The 13,214-nt window shown below is 39.2% G+C and overlaps 1 protein-coding gene across 13 annotated transcripts in view; it reads right to left on the bottom strand.

The window, feature by feature from the left end:
* The window catches only part of THRB (thyroid hormone receptor beta), a 384,236-nt gene that overhangs the window by 271,406 nt on the left and 99,616 nt on the right, over nt 1-13,214 (bottom strand). Inside the window, exon 3 of one of the 13 annotated variants that reach the window (XM_059162473.1) lies at nt 11,767-11,863. The exons of 11 other annotated variants lie outside the window; for them this stretch is intronic. The gene's annotated coding sequence lies outside the window, so the exon portion shown is untranslated. Of the gene's footprint in view, nt 1-5,894; nt 6,010-11,766; nt 11,864-13,214 lie in introns of those variants that run through there. One more of the 13 variants, XM_059162478.1, reaches the window with a different exon arrangement.

Here is a 13,214-nt window from a genome sequence, read left to right as displayed (position 1 = left end):
ACCCCTTCAGAGAGGAAGAACTGATTCTCCAGTTACTCAGGGTGGGGCCTGTCCAATGGGTATTTCTTTTTTGATGAGAGCCTCATTATTTAAAGTCACACCCCTTTCCAAAACAATCCATATCTGATGACCGCTCCATACTGGGAATAAAGACCCTGTCCCCTCATTCAACTTGGAGCAACCCAGTTTTAACCTTTATGAGATTGACTGAAACCTCCATCAAGACTTGGCTGTAGCTCAACCTTTTTTCTATCCTTAAGCTGCTTCCTTCTCTTTCCCACTAATGGTGTTGATCTCAAGAACACTTCCCAGAGTAAATCACAACCTGGTTAAATTCTGTTTCAGAATCTGCGTTCCATGCAACCAACCCTTGACAATCAATGACAATGAAGGTGAGATGGAATTTTATAATGACTATGCCATAACCCAGAAAGAAAAAAACTACTGGCCTTTGGACTAAGTTGAGTACCTAGAATTGTTTTTGTGTATACCTTTCAGGAGTTAAACATGGTAAAATATTTGCAAAATTAAAAAGAAAAAGCTTAAAAATGCTGAAAGCCTGGAAATAATGAACCAGCACTTGCCTGGCACTGAGATCTCTTACTGAGAGATGGTGTTCCATTTAAATGGTGTTCACACCTTCTACTCTGTTACCATCTGTACACATCCATCATTCATCTCCTTTACCTCTACATCCCCAAGGACATTTGAGTTTGATGGGTCATGACTGATTCTAATATTCAAATTTCTAAACTCAGAATAAGCTATCTCCTTGGTCAGCCTACATCCCTCAAAGGCATATACCTCTCATCTGACTTTTCCCACAAAACGTAAGCTTCTTTATCTGTTGGGTCTGTGTAACTGTCACCTTGTAGATTTCCCCCAGCAGATGCCCTAGGTGTTAAAGTAGCAGAAGGGGGAGAAATCAGAGGGGGAAACGAACCATGAGAGACTATAGACTCTGGGAAACAAACAGAGGGTTTTAGAAGGGAGAGAGGTGGGGGGATGGGTTAGCCCAGTGATGGGTATTAAGGAGCTTAGGTATTGTGTGGAGCACTGGGTGTTATACACGAACAATGAATCACAGAACACTACATCAAAAACTAATGATGTACTATATGGTGAATAACAACACAATTTTTAAAAAAGGAGAAAAAAATAAAAAATTCAGCTTACAATAAAAAAAAAAAAAGCAAGCTCACTATGCCAATAGAATTAAATAGAAGACCCCTTCACCACGCTGTGGGAAGCAGTATCTACTCTTCTAGAATATTTTGAGGGAGACTATGTGACCTTCTGGATGTAGAACGATGTTTTCCTGATACATAGAAAGAACTTGGGCTCTCCTTTTCGGAAAAGATGATCATTAGTGTGTTTCTAAAGTTTAAGGAGGAGTATCGGTTATTGGAGTGGTTTAAAAACCCGGGGCAGTGAATAACCCATATCACAGGCCTCATTTGCTCAGCAGAAGCCACCAGCAGCAAAGCCCAGGAGGACCTGGTGATGCAGAGCGGGTCCTGGCTGTGCTGCCCACGTGCAGGTAAATGACTGAAGTGATCCTTGGGCAGTCAGTCAAAAACACGGAGTCCAAACTATTAAAGGACAAGAGCTCCCACAGAGAACAAATTATCAAGTACTGTTAGACCGAATAATAGGTGACTACTGACGTTTCACCTTTTATCATGATAGCAATACTTCGAGAAAAAGTGCAGTTAAGGTTGTCAGAATTTCATTTTAACCCCCTCTTTGAGGCTGTTAAATATTCACTCACGCTGAAACTTGCCTTTCAGGTTCTCAGCCAGGTTTGTTCTTTGTTTTCAATCCCTTGTCTCTAATGGAATGTAAAGCATAATGCAGGGAAAAGGGCTTTTCCCAAAGATCTTTCTACAGACTGCTTCCTACCCTGATTCCCTTTTCCTCGTTCACTCTGCTCTCTGCCAAAAGGTTAGTTTTAACCACAAAAACAACCCCAAAGTTGCTCTCGACCAAGAGAGAGGATTAAAGACTTTTGGCAGTGTTTATAAAGATAGCAGAAGCAATAAGCAATGCTCAACAAGTAAGAATCTGTCCAGCGGTGTTCACTACAGGAAATCACAACCTTAGAATGCTGTAAATGGCCGTAACAGAGGTAGTAGAACCAACAGGCAATTTTATAGCACTTGCTGAATAAAAGATAACCAACAACAGGTCAAAAATATCGGGGCACCTGAGTGGCTCGGTGGGTTAAGCCTCTGCCTTCGGCTCAGGTCATGATCTTAGAGTCCTGGGATCGAGTCCCGCATTGGGCTCTTTGCTCAGCAGGGAGTCTGCTCCCCCCTCCCCCACCTGCCTCTCTGCCTACTCTGTCAAATAAATAAATAAAATCTTAAAAAAATATATCCTCATAGGCATGATGTAAGGTGACAATCTGGTGGGGTGACATAGGGTGACATCATCTCAAGGCTACATTTGCAAAGTAAAACTACTGATTATTTAGACTATGTGCACTTGGCATTCAGAACTCCCCATGACCCTCTCTTCAAGCCATCTCCACTAATGACAAAATGCTAGGGGTAAGGGAAAGAACTAATGATTTATTGGTCAGTTACTATGCGCAGACAGAATGTTAGGCACTTGATAGTCGTAAGGTAGTGTGAAGATACTAACAGGCATGACACGCCCCTGATCCCTACTCTCTAGCTGAAACATACTTTAGCTATGTCTACCTGTGCATAAATGGCTTTGAAACACTCCCATGCTTGCTTTGCTTATCTTATACCAAAGCATCTGTCCAGCTAGACTTATTATGTTGATCCGCATACGAGATATCTCCGTATATAATAGAGTATGTACTTTTGCACACATCCCACCAGCTCTTTGATAGACGTGTTAGGTCTTGCATGTGCCGTCCTTCCCATTACAGTAGTTCCAGAACCTGGGAAAGCACTATAATAAGCCTTGTATTATTATAAGCATTTCTGCAATACTTTCCATTTGCAAACTGCCCAACAATCAACTCTCTTCTTTATGTTTCACAAGAAATCAGATAGCTCAACACTTGTTAGCTTTGTTTTATGGCCCTGAATCCTCAGGCCCAGAGTTCAAAGAAATCAAGGGTTATGCAGCCAGCTCAGGCTTAAGACCAACACAGCTGCTCTCTTTTTATCCAGCCTCTCAGCCAGGCTGCCCAGCTGCTTCCCAGCCCTGTTACTGAATACATATATATGTATATATTTTATTTTTAAACTCTTGGAATTAAGAAAATTATAGTAAGAATATTGGCCCCAATTCTCCATTTTTAGCATGAAAATCTCACAGCCTGGGCTTTTGCCAAGTGTTGCTGGAATAATTTTGGCAGATCTGAAATAGCCCACAGACAAGTTCCCTCAGCTGGTAGAGAAGCAAAGATGGCTCTCTTTGGGGGCCATTTTACCCAGCCTGTGTCTGTGGCAGAAAGGAGGGAGGGGGCATCCCAGGCAGAGTCGAAGTGCACTGTGCAGGCACATGGACAACAGTCATAAAAAGGTTTGGGTGGCTCTGGCTTTCCAGGGTGCAGTATTTGGCCATTGAGGGAGACAAACCATAAGTGACTCTTAATCTCACAAAACAAACTGAGGGTTGCTGGGGGGAGGGGGGTTGGGAGAAGGGGGTGGGATTATGGACATTGGGGAGGGTATGTGCTTTGGTGAGTGCTGTGAAGTGTGTAAACCTGGTGATTCACAGACCTGCACCCCTGGGGATAAAAATATATGTTTATAAAAAAAAAGAAAAGAAAACGGGTGGCAAAATCTGGTCAAAAGCATGAAGAATAATTACAGCTTAGCTCTGGAAAAGGTCTTGTGAAGAGATGTCCCTCTCTCTGTGGAGTAAGGCTGTTTTCCTACCGTTCTTGAATAATGCCGTCATCCCGTATTTGTGGCAATAAAAACTTTTATTATCATACATCATCATTTCATCATCTCTGTGATACTTACTATTAAATTCTTGGTAAGCTTCATTTTTAAACTGTAATTTTGTGGCTCCATAGTATATATGCAATAATTGCCCAAAATATTTCATTTGTAAATTATGCTAAGTGCTGCTAATATTTCTGCGAGCATCAAGAAACGTCTCAACCTAGAATGTACATACGAATTGGGTATTCCTTTCCATTCTATTTCCAAATATAGTGAGTTTCTAGTATTCTGTTTACGCCTCTTTAAAGAGTAGATTGGGTCAGCTTGTTTATCCCATATCTTCAAAAACAAATACTTCTTCCTTTTTGTACTCTCACTTTCCCCAAATACACCTGCATCATCACCTCAACCACCAACATCATTACCAACATCAGCTGAGCACTTTTTAAATGCCAGGCATTGTCCTGACAATGTTACATGTGCTAACTGATTTCTCTATACAGTTGTCAGGACAATTATTCTGCTCCCTTTTCTACATGTGGATACTGTGGTGCATAGAGGCTGGAGAACCCATACAAGCGCCATCAGATTGGAATTTGGGATAACCAACCTGGGATACACGCAATCTGGCTCCAAAGCAAGACTCCTTACCACGCTGCTATATGGCCTCCTCTGGTAGCCTGCTGAAGATGCCACCCATCCCCAAGCATTCTTCTTTGCATCTTTTCATTTGATCCTTACAACAACACGAGATTTTGTTTAAACTGGAAATCCCCATTTTATTTTCTCCAAGCCCAGGGAAATTACATAATACTTTACTATTGCTAAATTTCTTGAAGCTTTGGTTATATTTTTCAAATGTAAATTCTAGATTTAATTGAAAGTCACACTATGGACTTCTCCATCTAAAAAATTTAAAGTTATTATCAATGTAAAATATCCTCAAATTGTTCTCCATGTCTTTTTTCCCCATTATAAAGTCCTACATTTTTCAAGGGGATGTGCTGAACTCCAACAGAAATGGAGTATATTTAAATGTGTCTAAGTTATAACAGACTGCATTTCAAAATCAAATAGTTTAGGCTTACATATTTATAGTTATATGAGTAACATTTGTACTTATATGTCCAGATTTATATATTCCGGGCCAAATTCCAAAAAAGGATTTTGAGGTTTGGAACATATACTGCTTGGAATTTATATATACCTCTGTTCTCCTCTTTTCATGTGTAGAGTAAGTAGTTTATTCTACTTTTTAATATCTCTACTTATATCCACACAGTTTCTAAAAAGGACATATATGATAATGTGGCCTAGTAAAAATAAGGGCTAAATTCCTTATTGGATTATTGTTTTTTAAAATCCATTTTGAATTATTGTTTCTTTTCAGGCTTACTCATTTATACTTCTTAAATTCGTTCTTCTCCATTTTGGACACATCATCATTAAGGGAATTCTGAGTGTTCTGTAGATAGCAGCTGAACTGAATTCCATAGGAATACAAATAGAGATGCCACCACCTGGAAGTATGCATTGCTCTTTGGGCAAAATCCTCCCCTGTCTCTTGTTTTGCTGATGACCCTCAGTACATTACAGGAAGGCCCATGGAAGAAGAGATCAGTATTTTCCTCATCATTCAGAGGCAATGGAAGTAGAGCATTACATGCCCCAGGTCCCTTGAAGAAGCAAGCTAAGTTTCATGCCTCCTCATAACTTCCTCTGCACAAGGCCTCACACACTTGTCATGGTAAATGTTCCCTGCTACTGACAGTCACATGAATAGTCCTGCTGAACAATTAACCTCTCCAAAAACAAGGTCAGGGAAACTTGGGCTTCATTTCAGCTTTGTGGCCCATAAATAGCCGCATAAACAGGCACCTGGGAAAGGTTAGTGTGTAGACCAAGGTCATAACACATTCCGGTGCTTAACCTAACCAAATGACACAGACCAAGAAAGCTTTTCCAAAAACAGGCAGCTGCATTTCATCTTTGCATATTCAGTCCAAAGAAAATAAATACCTGCTGTTTCAAACAGCTGGGTAGTTTGCCGGAATGCTGATGAATCACCAAAGTCATGGACAGTAGGGATGTTTTTCTTAGGGTGACAGGAAAACCCCATGAGGTGACGTCCTATACCCTGCCAAGAAACAAGGGCCTTCAGACCACTGAAGGAACAGAATGATATAGGAGAGGGATCTGACATGTCAAATTCTAAATCTAACTTCATGTTGGCTAATGGTCCTTTCCATTCTTTGGGTTCAAGGCCCAAAAAATGAGTTTTAAAACTGCAAGTGTACTATATCTTTGGTATTAAAAGGGAGAAGGAAAATAACATATATTAATTCAAGGAACTCAAGGAAGGGATTTTACACTTATCCTAGCTTATCCGACAATGACCATTAATAGATATTTTTAAAATATTTTATTTATTTATTTGACAGAGAGAGATCACAAGTAGACAAAGAGGCAGACAGAGAGAGAGAGAGAGAGAGGGAAGCAGGCTCCCTGCTGAGCAGAGAGCTTGATGTGGGACTCCATCCCAGGACCCTGAGATCATTACCTGAGCCGAAGGCAGTGGCTTAACCCACTGAGCCACCCAGGCATCCCATTAATAGATATTTTTATATTCCCATAACAAAGAAGAGAAAGGTGAGGCTCAAAGACATTAGATACTTTGCTGAAAATTACCCAGATTGTGTGGTAGAGTCAGGATTTGAACCCAGGCCTGAGATCCTGTGCTCATTTCCCTTACTGCCATCTTGGGTTAAAAAGGTATTTGCCTGGGGATTTATGGGAAGTTTCAATATGATCCCCCAAAGCATACCTTAACTTGCCTTCCTTAAGCTCAGCAGTATAGAAAGACATTTGTCATGACTGTTCCCTTCCTAGAGAAGCACACAGAAGCCATTTGTGGCAGATGTACCTGCCTGTACAAGAATCATCTCTTTTAGAGCTGAAGAGAGGGAAGGAACTCGACTTGTTCTTAAATTTGGACTCTCAGTCTGGTGACTTGACAGATAGTGGTTTCCTTGCTTGTTGGTGGAACTGTTCCCAATCCGACCTACCTCCCCTCATAACAGCACAGAACCGTGGGTATGGATGGTAAACCTCTCTTCTTTGGACTACATTTCACTCAAGGGCTTTCTGAGGGATGGTTTATCTGCTGTTTTCCTGAGAAGCTGCAGATAAAACAATTTGTCACATTCTTGGAAGTAATTTGACTTATAATTTTCATAGAGTTTCCTTCTTTCATTCAAATAGGTAAGAGCACAAAGAAATGAAACATCATCAATAGCACCATGGCATTCAGCCAGATATTTCCTTACTTACAGGTCACACACTACAGTTTAAGTGTATATATGTATATTAGCACCCAAAGGTGAAGATAACTCCTTCAGAGAACTTTGGTGATTATCACTCTTCATTAATTTCTAAGTACTCTCTACCTCCTGCCACCCATTAAGGAGACTCCAGTATACTGATCAGAGTAAATGTAAATGTGTAAATGTGTATATGTGTTCAGTGTAAATGTGTTATTTGGTAGTTCCAAGTGTGTGTTTAGAATTTTGACCAGTGTATGGGCTCCCTGGGAAGAGCAGAAGAAGCTGGAATTCTCTGGTAATTCATTTTTGGCATAGATGCCTCATATGCCATGCCCCATGAAGTTCACCACACAGCTGACTTTTAGCAATATGTTCACTAACCATCAGTGAAGACACTATTTTAAAAACTTGTTCTAGGATCACCACATACAAAAGAAAAAAGTTGGACTCTTTCTCACACTGTACAGAAAAATTAACTCAAAGCAGATTATAGACCTAAATGTAGAGCTGAAACTGTAAAACACTTAGAAGAAAATGTAGGAGAGAATTTTCATTACCTTGGGTTTTATAAAGTCTTTTTGGATAGAATGCAAAAAGCAGTAGCAACAAAGTAACAATAAATTGGGCTTTATCAAAATTAAAAACTTTTCTGCTTCAGTAGAGACCTTCAAGAAAGTGAAAAGACAACCCCCACAGAATGGAAGAAATGTTTGCAAATCATATTTCTTATAAAGAACTTATATCTAGAATATGTATATAAAAAACTTTTACAACTCATTAACAATAAAACAAATAACTCAATTAGAAAGTGGACAGGATTTAAATAGACATTTCTCCTAAGAGGAAATCCAAATGGACAATAAGCACATGAAAAGATGCTCAACTTCTTTAGCTATGACAGAAATGCAAATCAAAATCACAGTGATATCATTTTACACCCACTAGAATAGCTATCATCAAAAAGATAACAACAAGTGTTGACAATGATGTGGAGAAACTGGAAAACTCAGACATTGATTAGGAAGGGAAAATGGCCCAGCTACTTTGGAAAAGTCTAACAGTTCCTTGAAAGTTAGGCATAAAATTACCATATAACCCAGTAATTCTATTTCTAGATATATCCCTAAGAGAAATTAAAACATATGTGTATGCAAAAACTTTTACAAAATGTCTGTAGCAGCAGTATTCATAATGGCCAAAATTTAGAACAACCCACATATCTACCAACTGGTGAATGGATAAACAAAATGTGTTATTACCCATGCTAGGAAATATTATTTGGCAAGAAAAATGAATGAAGTCCTGATACATGCTATAATATGTATGCTAAAAACATCATGCCAAGAGACTGAAGTCATTCACAAAAGGCCATAGACTGTATGATCCGTTTTCATGAAATGTCTAGAATAGGCATATCTTCAGAGACAGAAAGTAAGTTATTGGTAACCTAGGGCTAGGATAGGAATGGGGGAGAAAGTAGGAGTGTCTGCTAATGGATTTCTTTTTGGGGTAGTGGAAATGTTATAAATTGACTGTGGGGATGGTAGCACAACACTAAATGTACTCAAAACAACTGAACTGTACAATTTATATGGGTGACTAGGATACCATGTGAATTATATCTCAATAAAGCCGTTAAATATTTTAAAAGAAACCTCACTTCAGACCGTGGTTCTTAGCTCTGGCTACTCCTTAACATCACCTGGGAGGACTTCTAAAATTCCAATGCCCAGGCCAATCCCTAAGTCAATTACATCAGAATCTCTCTGGGCAGAACCCAGTTTTTTTGTTTGTTTTTGTTTTTGTTTTTGTTTGCTTTCTTTGCCCAGGTGATTCCAAGGTGCAGCCAAACATGCAAACACTGAGTTTCCTGCTGAGGGGTAAAATTCCATAGTACTCACTTCCCCTTATAGGTGTTTCTGCCTAGTGTCCTATCAGACAACATGTCATCTTACAGACTTGCCAGGAGTTATCACTATGATGTTAATTGGCACCTTTAGGGTCACTCTCCAGAAGATACCAACATTTATAAGAAGATACTGAATGGGTGCCCTCCTCTCTTGGATGTCACTGAGGAGGGACATTACAGGAAATTATACTCTACTCAGTGAATACTTGAACTTCTCATCTTCTTTTTCTTCATAGGTAAACTGTGTAGTTAGGCTTTTACAGCTTTTATTTTGGAATCTTTGTAGTGTTCAAAAAGGTGTTTTGAAACAAAATGCACGGAACTAATCCATTTATCTAATTACTTGAGGAGTTTCACTTTGGTTCTTTTCATCTAAAATCCCACAGTTTCAAAGCTATTAATTTTTTTTTAAGATTTTATTTATTTATTTGTCAGAGAAAGAGTGAGTGAGAGCGAGCACAGGCAGACAGAGTGGAAGGAAGAGTCAGAGGGAGAAGCAGGCTCCCTGCGGAGCAAGGAGCCCGATGTGGGACTCGATCCCAGGACGCTGGGATCATGACCTGAGCCGAAGGCAGCTGCTTAACCAACTGAGCCACCCAGGCGTCCCTCAAAGCTATTAATTTATTGCTAGAACAGTCCAATCCATTGCACAGAAAGAACTTATAAACAGGAGCTGGGAGTGCTGTTTTTCTTGTTATTAGTACCAGAAATGATGACCAATTGTACTCCCTTAAAAAATGTATTAATTGTTGCTTTCCTATTCTTAAGCATAACTATGAGTCAAAACACTACTTTATATGACCCCAAAAATAAAAATGACATGTTCCCCAATTTAGAAGTCAGGAGTCAAGGCAGCAGTTCGAATTCAGCACAGGTCATGAGGAGTCCCCGGCATCGAATGAGGTGTGGAATCACTACACCATACACCTGAAACGATTACACCGTATGTTAACTAACTGTAATTTATTTAAAATGTTAAAAAATACAAAGAAAAAAAGTATTTGACATATAGTCACTTTCAGTTTTATTGAGGAAAAAGACTAGCTAAATATTTTAAAACATTAAGATCCTGTTAATAAAATTAAAAGTTGCTATCAGGTTTTAAGTAGTAGAATTTATTCACTGAGGGCAAAAAGACAGCCTTTTGGGAGATGATGAACACTGGATTTGTAAAGGAAAAAAAAAAAACAAAACAAAACCAGTGTTTGAGGATTGGTTTGGCATTTTTGAAGCTTTGAAATCAGACACTTGGGGATAACCCACCAAAGCAATTAATTATCTTGGATGTGATATGTAAATTGGTCATTTCGTTGCTTAGAGATTTGTTCTACATTTCTGAAAGTAGGCTCATAATGTAAAACCATATCCAGCCTATCGATGGGCACACAGAAACACTTTCTCTGTCTCTTTCGCTCTTTCATCCTTTGGCATGCAATAATGAACAAATGAAGAAAACATATGTCCCTTTGCAATCACAGGGTAATTTTTATCAATGTAAATGTGCACAGTGAAGCTGGTTCTTGCATGAATGTGCATTTTAGCCCAGCTCCTTTTATATGGCATTGATCTCTCATCATCTAGGGTGGCTATTCTACTTTCAAAGGTGAAGGAGAGCTCATTTGGTCAAAACAAAGCAGCTATTGGAGGAGAAGTCATCTCTCTAGTCTATCAAGTCATTGTAATTGTAACTTCTCTGGAAACATAAAAATTGACAGCAAAATCATAATTCAAAGCCACAAGTATCCTCTATATTGTACTATAACTGATTATGTGGCAATGACAAGAATGATGCAGAGTGGAGAGACTGAAAATACCTAGTGACAAATACCAGGAACTAACCCTTATGTGTTGAAAATGGGACTGAACACAGCTTTACAAAGATTCCAAGATATGAGTCATAGAAGCTGACACACACGGTTTACCTGTGTGAAACCAAAAGTTCACACAGTCACCCAGAAGAGCATACTATCCCTCCTCGGGACAAGGTAAGGCAAGGAGGCATAGAGAAAGGAAAACGTAGACAAACAAAAACTCAGGTCTTTGAAAATAACCACAAAATTCCACACATTCATTTTTGCCAAGTTTTGCTCCCCTTACTCTACCCAAAAGGTACAATGGTGGCAAAGCGACCAATCTGAGCTGAGCAACACAATGGTAAGAAATATATCATCAAAAGGCAGGACCTGTTACCTACTTTGGTGCTGAGCAAAATGAAAATGCAGGGATCTCGTTCCAAAATTATGAAGAATTTCAAGGTGGTAGCAGCAAACCCCTAACTAAAGCAAGCACAAGTTGCTGTCCACACAGTCAACCCTGCCAACAGGTTAGAAATAGGGAGGCAGCGTCTGCCTAGCCTATAGCTGGGTCTGCTGTCTTCTAGCTAGTTTAGCTTCTCTTGGCAGAATGCACATGTACACAGACTCTACAGCTTAGGAATGACCTTGTGTCACTTTCTCACTTATGGAAACCAACACCCAGAGAAACTAAATGGCTTGTCTAAGGTCATGAGTTGAACGACAGAGCCAGCACTACATCCCAGGTAGCCCGACTCCCACACTGACATTCTTTCCCCTACATCATCCTACTGGTCTCCAGTTTAAATGTAAATAATTAGGAAGTACTAGCTACAAAAAAGGAGGCAGAGAGGGGAGAATGTTACCTCATCAGAACTTTCTTTTCAACTCTTCTGTGCAAATAATAAAGTGGGGTCTAAAACTCCGTTTCAAATTCATTTTCTGAGTCAACTCTTCCACATCCTAGGGAAAAGACATCATATGACAGCTTCAGACACTGAAGCAAATTACCTTCGCTGCGAGCTTGCTTGAGCCCTTGGAGTTAACCATCACAAACCAAGGTGGTTATTAGCGGAGGGTTATGAGGCAATGCGTTAGTAAACTAGTCAGTCTCCTGCACAAATATTTAAAATAATTCCGAGATAATCTGAACTTTAACACTGAGCTAGCCAAATGCATTTGTAATCTGAACCCAAGGTTCTAATAAGTTACTGCCTTTTGGATGTCCTTCAATGTGAGGGACATTTTTAGAAAGATTAGCACTTGAGTGGAAACAAAGACTGACATTTTCAACATAAACATGAGACCGGGATCTTTTTTTTTTTTTTTTTTTTTTTTTTTAACAATACAAAACGCACATGTCTTCCTCACTCAGGTGTATGTATAAATTTAGTACATCAAAACATCTGGTGCAAGGACACTGTTGTTAAAAGATAATGTACAAATCAAATATAAAGGAGCCTTAAAAGCTTATTAAATACATTTAAAACCAGGTGATGAAAGAGTTCAAGGTAGGCTGGCCAAACAGCATGATGAATCTTGGAACACTGAAAAACAACAACAACAACAAACCACTGTTCAGAGAGGCAAAAGACACCTGTCAAACCCCCTCGACAAGGCACGGGAATTAGGACCAGATAGATCTCCAGTTCAAATCCCAGCTTCACGTATATTTTGCTTCTGTAAGCTGGGGTAATTCATCACAAAATGGGATTGATATGAAAGTCAAACTACTAGATCAGATGCTTTCTAGATGCCTCAGTGATCTCTGAAATCTACAATGCACACAACTTTAATTATATCTATTAAGTTGCCCCTTAGAATTTTTCCCGGGGTGGGGGAGGGTTAAAATTAATTTTGCATATTCAACGTTTTCCATAACTTTAGGGTCTGTAGGTAGCAACAGGGAAAAACAAAATATTCTCTGGCTCGGATAAATTTTGTCATAATTATAGGTCTGGTGTGTGGAAAATGAGGGCCGGATGAAAATGGTGCAGAGACATGAGTAAACCCAAAGAGTCTGAGGCTACAGCACTTACATCTCATTAACCGCCAATTACCGTATTTATAATTTAACACAAAAAGGAAAAACACAAATGGGGTTTTGAAAAAATCTCTTTTATCTAGACTTCAGTATATACTTGGCTGCTACAGGCAGAATTAATGCAATAGGTTGAGAAAGGGAGTAGTTAGATTGAGAAATAAAAACACTTTTTGATAATATGCAAGGCTATAAAAATGGCTTGGCTGAACCTATTAATAAAAGATAAATAATACCTTGCAGGAGGAAAAGAAAGCCTTTTCTGGATCATAA

Source organism: Mustela lutreola, chromosome 2 (genome assembly GCF_030435805.1).
Source record: "Mustela lutreola isolate mMusLut2 chromosome 2, mMusLut2.pri, whole genome shotgun sequence".
In the NCBI taxonomy this organism is placed as follows: Eukaryota; Metazoa; Chordata; class Mammalia; order Carnivora; family Mustelidae; genus Mustela; species Mustela lutreola.
The sequence above is the reverse complement of the archived record's forward strand: the minus strand, read 5'-3'. Positions and strand labels throughout refer to the sequence as shown.